General features: G+C 43.8%; 1 long non-coding RNA gene and 1 other non-coding gene across 3 annotated transcripts; both read left to right on the top strand.

The window, feature by feature from the left end:
- Positions 1 to 693: 693 nt before the first annotated feature.
- On the top strand, positions 694 to 6,343 carry LOC123412188. 2 transcript variants are annotated; one of them, XR_006613439.1, is made up of 6 exons: positions 694 to 1,163; positions 1,283 to 1,438; positions 1,543 to 1,594; positions 2,742 to 2,905; positions 4,532 to 4,689; positions 5,967 to 6,343. It is a non-coding gene; the product is annotated as an uncharacterized LOC123412188 (long non-coding RNA). The 2 variants fall into 2 exon arrangements; XR_006613440.1 differs by lacking the exon at positions 2,742 to 2,905.
- On the top strand, positions 1,409 to 1,475 carry LOC123414521. The gene has a single exon (XR_006614458.1). It is a non-coding gene; the product is annotated as a small nucleolar RNA snoR101 (small nucleolar RNA).
- Positions 6,344 to 8,684: the final 2,341 nt, after the last annotated feature.

The following is an 8,684-nucleotide window of genomic DNA, read 5'->3' as shown; positions in this document are numbered from 1 at the left end:
CTACCTAAGCGTATCCTCCTAGGCTCGGCTAACTTCCTTACCCTCCGCACTCGTCGAGTCAAATGCGAAGACCCTTGCTCTTTTTTCACTACACCGGGGCGTCGGTGCAGCGCGCCACTAAGGATGCGGCGACCCGACCCTTGCTCACTTATCACCGTATCCAGATCAAGATACGGCGCGCCACCAAGGGGGTGACGGCCCGGCCCTTGCCCATTTGACACCACACCCGGGTTCCGATGTGGCGCGTCGCTAAGAGGGTTACGCCCCAACGAGCTTCCTTTGGGTTTCATCTCCATAAGAGTGGCTGGGTTTTTCACGTTGGCTCGTCACGCCTATCACAACCCTCCTCCTTTACCCGTGCTTGGTACCGGCTATGCTGAGACAACATAGGAGGAGTTATATGTAGACAAACCTAAGACAAGAATTTTAAAACGAAGGAAGTACTAACCAAGAGCACTTGATCCTTCAGGATAAGTGCTAGCTCGTTTGTTTCCACTTCCTTTTTTTCCTCTTCAATCCTGGTAATCTTTATCTTTACCTATATATATCTTTCTAATAATAAAGTACGTAGTGCTTCTGTGGTCCGTCGCACCACTTTTACATAAAAACACTTCTGTTTTGTCGGAATCAACCTGCAGTCTTGTTTTTAGTCATCTTCCCCGTCCCGCATCTTTCCCGTCCTGCCCGCGGCGGCCGTCAGCGTGAGCGCCTGCGAAGAAATCTCCCCCGTCCCGCTCGCGGCGCCCACGCGGCCGGCCATCTTCCTCCCACTTTGTTGTGTCCCGTGTGAGCCCGGCTCAGAGCAAGAGCAGGAGCGGATCAATCTCCTTTGGTTTCGTTTTTACGAAAAAAAACTTGGATCTGTAAGAGGTGGCCGGTGGGTGACGAGCTCCAAGGCAGCGGACGAACAGGTGCTCCTCTCGTCATCCTCGTCCCGATGACAGGGCAGGCACGCGGCAGATCCGACTGCTCCAATGTGGATTTGGCGGCGGGGCAGACAGATCAACTGAGAGGTAGCCGGAGACGGCGAGCTCCAAGGCTGGGTGTCACTCCCTTTGATCCGGCTGCTCCGACATGAATTCGGCAGCGGGGCGGATGGATCGACGGAGAGGAGGCCGGAGAACGTGAGCTCCAAGGCTGGGTGCCACTCCCTCCCGGCTAAGGTATGCCCGCCTCCCAAAACAGTAAGCGCATACATTTGTTGCGGATTTTGTTTCCCGCATGAGGGTTTCTTCACCCCGGACCCTAATTCTACCGCTCCAAATCTTAATTTCATGCCCAGATTGGTTGGGAAATATGTTAATTTGAGAACTTGTGTACTTGAGGAGGCTTCGGCTGCCATCATTGACACCCCCCCCCCCCCCCTACGATTTTGTGGGTCAATCCTAACTGATGGTGCGCTTGATTCCTTGTGCACATGCAGATCTCTGAACTTCAGGTAAGTTCTTATGCTGACAGTATGAATCATTGATGCACTGTACTATGTTTTTTTGGTATTTAAGCGTTGATTTATTGTTTTCTTGTTACTTTGGAAATGGACAGGTACTCCTGCAAGCATAATCCCTGGTACTCCTGCATATCTGCTGAATCCCTGGTATCCTGCCCGACATGTATATTTTGCCAAATGTGGGATTATGCATACATGGATTCTTTTGCTTAAGCATCTTCTTAAATACCACTAATTGGATTATGTATGTTGGATCATGCACCAACGTATTCTCTTGCAAACTCGTACAGAAGTGCTTCGACACTTAACATTCTTTGTAGTCCGGTAGTTCTCAATTTCTCATATATGGCCATGCTGTGTCAGTCTACTACTCTAACATATCATCTCCAGTATGCAACAGTAGTACTGTCTAAAAACTTAGCTAGAAAGATATGTAAGTATATTTTTAAAGGAAGGAAAAGAAATCTTTATAACGCTGAAACGTTGGTCAGCTAAAGACGAATTTCATGCAACAGTAGTATTGTCTAAAAACTTAGCTAGAAAGACATGTAAGTATATTCTTAAAGGAAGGAAAAGAAATCTTTATAACTCTGAAACATTGGTCAGCCAAAGACGAATTTCTTTCTGTTATAGCTCAACGGACACCTCACTTCAGGAAACTACCCGGTCTAGCAAGCAGGGCAGATTTTTTTCTGTGGTCGCCATGATGCTTGGAATAACTTCTACTTGTAAAATAGCGCAATTGAAAGTTCCAGGGTTTTCATGTTGACGGTAGGGGTTTGGTTTGCAAGTCAGCAACGACGTTGCATGAAGTTGGGTGAATAACTCTGAAACATTGGTCAGCCAAAGACGAATTTCATGCAACAGTAGTACTGTCTAAAAACTTAGCTAGAAAGACATGTAAGTATATTCTTAAAGGAAGGAAAAAAAATCTTTATAACTCTGAAACGTTGGTCAGCCAAAGATGAATTTCTTTCTGTTATAGCTCAACGGATGGCTTAAACGTCACCGTGCGTCTCTGGTGATGTTCAGCCAATCTGTTTCGTCTCTGAATGAAAAATGAAGCCATAAACAGAAATTTCGGGAGGAGAAACTTCTATAGAAGGACCTAAACCGCACTCTGAATGTACAAAATCCATACTCTGAAGGCCAGCAGAAACATATCTGAAGAACTTTTTCAGTAGCCTACACCATGAGTCCACAACTGACCAAACAAGTAGGACAATATCATCATAGACTCACCAGATTAAATCCCGGTTATCTTTTGGTTTTGTGATACATACCTCTCGTGTAGCCGCAGCAGGCGACATTGGAGTGCTCCGCGGATGATCTTCTACCTCCGGCGAAGTCGGCGCTTCTTTCTCCGACGAACTCGACGGCGACCTTGGATGTTTCGTGGACAATTTACCCGATGGAGATAGTTTCGTGGCAATTGACCTGATGCAGATTTCAGCCGAGGTGGGATGTAAGCATAACTTATTGGTTTTGTAGGTTTTCGCACCCATGTAGTGGCTTACCTGAAATATCTCTCCCTAATAATAAAGCACCGAAGGCTTCTGTCGTCCGTCGTCGGCATTTTTGCACAAAAGTCCCTCCGCTTCGGGGTATTCAATCCACAGTCCCTATGTAAGTGGATCTGGAAAAAAACGTTTCGAGTTTACAAAATAACCGTTGCGTCATGTAATAATTCCGCCCACGCTCCTTATCCACGCGGTTGGGGACGACGGTTGCTTGATGCGGAACGATGGCGACGACTGCTCGATGCGGAATGACGGCGGCGACTGCTCGGCAGGGGATGGATCGGTGCGCTGTAGAGGATTGGGAGGACGATTTGGAGGCGGGCGGTGAGGCGGGGTCGCCGGTGACGAAGAGGAAGGCCGGAGCCTGGCAGGGGAGCGGCGGCGACGAGGACGCGGCGGCGCCTCCTCCTCTCGGTGAGTGGCTTCCCCGCCCCCGCTTCCTCCTCCCCTTTCTGCTCCTAGCTACAGTTCAGTGGCTCCCGCAGGACGACCTGCGGCGAGGGTTTGCCGCCGGTGTTTCCATTTCCCCTCCCCACGATGCGACGCTGCGCTCCGCTCTTCCCGGCGAGCGCGCGCGCGTCGGGGCGAGGCTGAGGCGCTCCTCCACACCACTCGGCCGTTGTACGCCCGCAGGCGTGACACGGGCGAGCACGCACCCCTCTCGCCGTGCTGACCGCGATGAGAGCACCACCCGCAACGTGCTCCTCCGTAGCGCTCTGAGGGGGGGGGGGGAGGACGTCGTCTGCCGTGCTCGTGCGAGGGGGAGGGAGGACGATTCCATCTAACCACCGCTGGTCATGCTTGCGCGGGAGGAGAGAGGCCGCCTTCATCTGGCCGCCGCCGACAGTGCTCGCGTGGGAGGAAGGAGCTCGTCTCCATCTAGCCGCCGTCAGACCCGTCCATGCAGAGGAGCTATCACCCTCGCCTGTTGTTTCCACGTGCCGCACAAGATCGGCCATGTCCACCTCGAGTCCATCTCGGGAGAAGATGCTCCCCTGCGTTGACCCCCTGCAGTCGTCCGCCAGCTAGGCCACGCGCACGGAATCAATTCGGATGGTGGTCGTGAGTGCAGTGCGTCGTGGCCTCTGCTCGCGGAGGAAGAGAGAGGAAGATATGATGGTGGTGCCCGGCGCCGCTCGGAGGTTGTTCTGGGAATCACTGAAGTTGCTCAAGGCCGACATCCAGCATGCCAACGTTGTTAACATCGCGTCTCTGGAGGGCATCAGTCTGCTCGAGGGATAATGGCGGGTGTATCTGTAGATGACGATGTCCTACAGCCCTGACGCACACTTCTTCCTCTTCCTCTGCTCAGTGAACCGTGTGCAGCCTCACCGGCACACTTCGCCTCCTCGGATCCTTAGCTACAAGGCTCAGTCTTTGTGTTTGTGTGGTTTGATTCAAGAATTGGTGCCATATTGTGGTCACTGCACTTCTGTTCTTGTGTAATTTTGCAGCTTTATGTTGCAGTTTGGAGTTTGGACCTATGATATTGACGCCCCTTGTTTGTCCATAGTTGTGATATTTTCTTCCCTCGTGTGACTGTAACATGGGGTGCAACAAGCAGAGAGCAGTTTGCTCAGAGTTAGAGACGAGCAAGAGGCCGATCTCTAAGATTGACGCTGACATAGATGAGGAGTGGGAGGTCTGCGTGGAGTTAAAAATAGTAGGGGCTGTGCTGCCCAATTTCATCCATGATGTGTACATCCAATGCTACTGTCAATGGTGAGAACAAGAACCTGATCCCGTCACCTTTTTTCTGTCATGTTCAACCATAGCAATCATACATGTAAGTATTAGAGATTTACAGGGTCAGTTTTTCATTAAAATTTTATATGGAAAATTATCACCATAGACATGCAAGTGAACTTAATGAGGTTTTAAACTGCAAAATTAAGTTGCATTTAAATTCTGATAGATTGACTACCATAAAGCTTTCAAATTCGGCTGACAATTATGTGCATGACATGCTTGAAAAAAATTACAAGAAACTTACTTAGTGGTCAAGGGCAGAATGTAGACTTAGTGTAACTAGCTACCAATGTGACATACTACTGGTCAGGTTTCACCACTCATCAATAGTATGCTGATGGAGTTCTCCTATTCTGGAACAAATTCACCATGCTTTGAATAGGCCATTCAGTGGTGCAGTTCAAATGGTGTATCCTCCATTTGTTATTGGTTATGAGGATAAGATCATCAGGATAGATCATGATGGGTTCCATATGTGAAATTTTGGTTAATGGATGCTCCCAGTTTCCTATGATCAGCAGACCTATGGGATACATGCCTCTATTTTCCCCTGGTACTCTTTTTTTGCACTGCCCCTGGTACTCCTGATGCAGGAGCACCACTTCCAGTTTGATTGCTTGAGGGAAGTGTCTCGCTTCAATTGCTTCAGGGTAGTAGTACATGTTTGTTATTTTGAATAGAAGTGTGTTACATGGGGCTAACGTGTCTAGAACTGAACTTTAGTAGCAGGGACAACAAAATTATCTGAAAAATACTGTCTACATGGTCGCATAATGCCAAATAGTAAGAAAAACTGTAAAGAAATGCCAACCAAAAGGAAGGGCCAAGTTGTTTTGTAATGTGAGAAGTTTGATTAAACTCTGTAGTGGTTATCTTAGTTCTCTGCAACACATCATGAACCCCTACATAGATGGATTCTATTTGTAGTTGACAGCAGCAGAGTTTGAGTGTGATGTCAATATCACTAGTCTGGGGGTTCAGATTTTGTCAATATAAAAAAATTGGGTACTTACAACCAGACAAGTAATGGATCTATTTACATAGTCAAGTTCATTTTTTTTTCTTTTTCTCCTATGTTTTCTCATCAAACTTCGGATTCTAGTCTTCATTAAATGGCAATGATATTCTTTTTAGTCCAAAACCAAATCTGGTGTATTAATCTGTCTTCACACTGATAGATTCTGTGCAAACTATATTGTTGTTGTTCATATTTGGCCTGGTTTTGATGTATAATGTGTGTGCATGTGCAGGTGCCTAAGGCATCCAGTCAAGTGCAGGTGGAGGCCAAGGAGGTTCTGCTCTCGGACATGCCAACAATAATGATTGATGACACCGACGTGCAGACTATAAGTTCCCCCCTCAATCTCGATATATTGGTGTCCACACATCCTCCATTTACATTATTAGTATGTAATAGATTCTGAAAGTTGATTCAAGTTTGTAGTGCTTCAAGTCTTAAAGTTAATACAGTAATTTTGTCAACTGATTGGTACTGTAGTGCTTCAAGTCTGATTGCTCCCTGTTTGATTCATGTGTGAAAGTTGATACAATCATTTTGTCAACTAATTCCTATTGTAGTGTGATTGGTCCATGTTTGATTGAAGTCTGAAAGTTGATTGTTTGATAATATCTTCTATTTTCTTCCGCTTCGGGAGTTTCTATAGTTATTATTAAGTTGCTATAGGTTTGTCATTGGTTTGCATATCTACTTGCACTTCAATGGCGGTGCAAGCTCAAGTAGATGTTGATGGAGGACATGAGGTGAGGTGGAGGGGGGACTTCTCAAATACAAAATTCATGATCCAAAAATAGAAAATCTAACCCGGTGCAACGCATGGGCACTTTTACTAGTATTAATAAAGCACCTATTGCTTCTGTGGTACGTCATGGAAATCGCCCCTAAATTTTTGCATAAATTACCCACCATGCCACTGATAATTAATAGAAAATGTTTCACAAAGCGAAAAATCTCGGGCTGGGCCGGCCCATGTAAAAACCTCCGATATTACGCTTTGCACCCTCGGAGAATATCCAGCACACCGTATGGCCCGGCCCATGCACATGCACCAGTTTTTTTAGTTCTGTTTATTTATTTATCTTCAGTTCCATTTTATTTTTCTATTTAAATAATTTAGAACTTCAAATATCCTTTAAACTTTTAATAAACTTAAATTTTTAAATCAACATATTTTAAAAAATAAAATGTTTGTGACTTCAAAAACTGCTTGGAGTTTTTGTAAAAAATGCTCACATATACAATAAAATGTTTGCAAGTTTGAAAAAATGTTTGTAAAATAAGAAAAGTCCATGATTTCAAATCAAACTCCGTGTATTAAAAATTATTAAAAGCATTTAACAAAATGCTTTCTAATTCAAAATATGTTAATGCATTTAAAAAATGTCCTAAAATTTTAAAAATAGCTAATGCCTATTTTGATAGTTTATTTTTTTATTTAAATTTTTCCGTTCCATTTTTGTTTACTTCTAATTTAAATAATTTAGAATTACGAAAACATTTGCATATTAAAAAATAGGAATTTTGAATTAAAATGTTGACAAAAACATAAAATGTTTGTGGATTCAAAAAAGGCGTCGGATTTTTATAATGTTTTTTGCAAATTCCAAAACAATGTCCGTGAATTTAATAAATATATTACTGACTTATAAAAATGTTTGTTTATTCAGAAAAACTTCATGTGTTTCAAAAATGTTTGTGAATTTAAAGTAAAATCCTCCAACATCAAAAATTATGTTCGTCTTTTCTAGAATTGGTCGTCAATTCAAAAGTAAATATTTAAACCCGTTTGAAATATAAAAAATATTCATGATTTTTAGTAAATGTTTGTAAATTGTAAAAAATGTTCTCGATTTTAAAATTGTTCTCATATTTGTAAATTTGTCTATGAAAGATCTAATGTATGTTGTTAAACATTAATGCTTCTAAGTCTTTGTGAAAATATACCCGTGAGATTTTTGAAGAATTAACTGTTGGATGGATCGGATTATTATTGTATGTTTCCTCAAAAAAAATCTTGAAATAAAGAATAATTGTTTGAGTTACCAAGATTTTTGACAACCATGATATTTTTTTTTGAAAATGTAAAGATTGCTTCAACTTGTGAATAAATTCAAAAGAGGAAATATTTTCTTGCATTTATGCACAAAATTTTAAAATCAAGCGATGATGTGTGAACATAAGGTGGTCATCAGCATTGAAGATTATGTTTTTTCTCCCGTTGCAACGCACGGGCCATTTTGCTAGTATTAGTCAAGGCCTCAAGGGTGTATTATCTTCGTCCACGGGATCTCGGTGTGATGCCTTCCTGCCTCTCCTTCGGTCCCTCACGGCTCATCGAGGAATAATTCGACCACGTAAGCTTTCTATATTTTTTTGCTGCTAAATGTTTGATGTGTATCCATTTCATTTTGTTATTTTCATCATTTGTATACTTATACATTAATTGGTCTAGACTTATTGTGTTTCAAGGCCCAAGTTATGTCGTCTAAAATGCTGTCTAGAGAATATGAATCTGGTTATAACAAACATGAGGACAAAATAAAACTAGAGGATTTAATCCAACATAAAGGAGATGTAGGTAAGTTGATCATAGTTTTATCTTTTCAAGGAAATAGGCCTCGTTTTAAAGTTTCGCACAAGGCCTTTAATTTTGTCGGCCTGACCCTACCATTGATCCATCTTCAGGAGAGAGTTTTGCATCATCCTCGCTAGTCCGAACATTAGTCGACGCCGCCACGTCGCTCAACGGCGCCACCGCACTGCGCTCATCCGTTCATACGCGAAGATTTTGGAAGAACTGTCGTGCATAGCACCTGCCAACCAGGCAGGACTCAGCGTAGCACCCGTCAGCGAGGCATGATTTGATAACTCCACCAAAACTCCGTGCAAGACGAAGTCGCTCCACCTCCTGCCTTTGTCATCGAGCGCTACTCCACAAACGATGCTCCCA

Source organism: Hordeum vulgare, chromosome 7H, assembly GCF_904849725.1.
Source record: "Hordeum vulgare subsp. vulgare chromosome 7H, MorexV3_pseudomolecules_assembly, whole genome shotgun sequence".
Taxonomy (NCBI): Eukaryota; Viridiplantae; Streptophyta; class Magnoliopsida; order Poales; family Poaceae; genus Hordeum; species Hordeum vulgare.
Note: the sequence above shows the minus strand (reverse complement) of the source record. Positions and strands in the feature narration are given on the sequence as shown.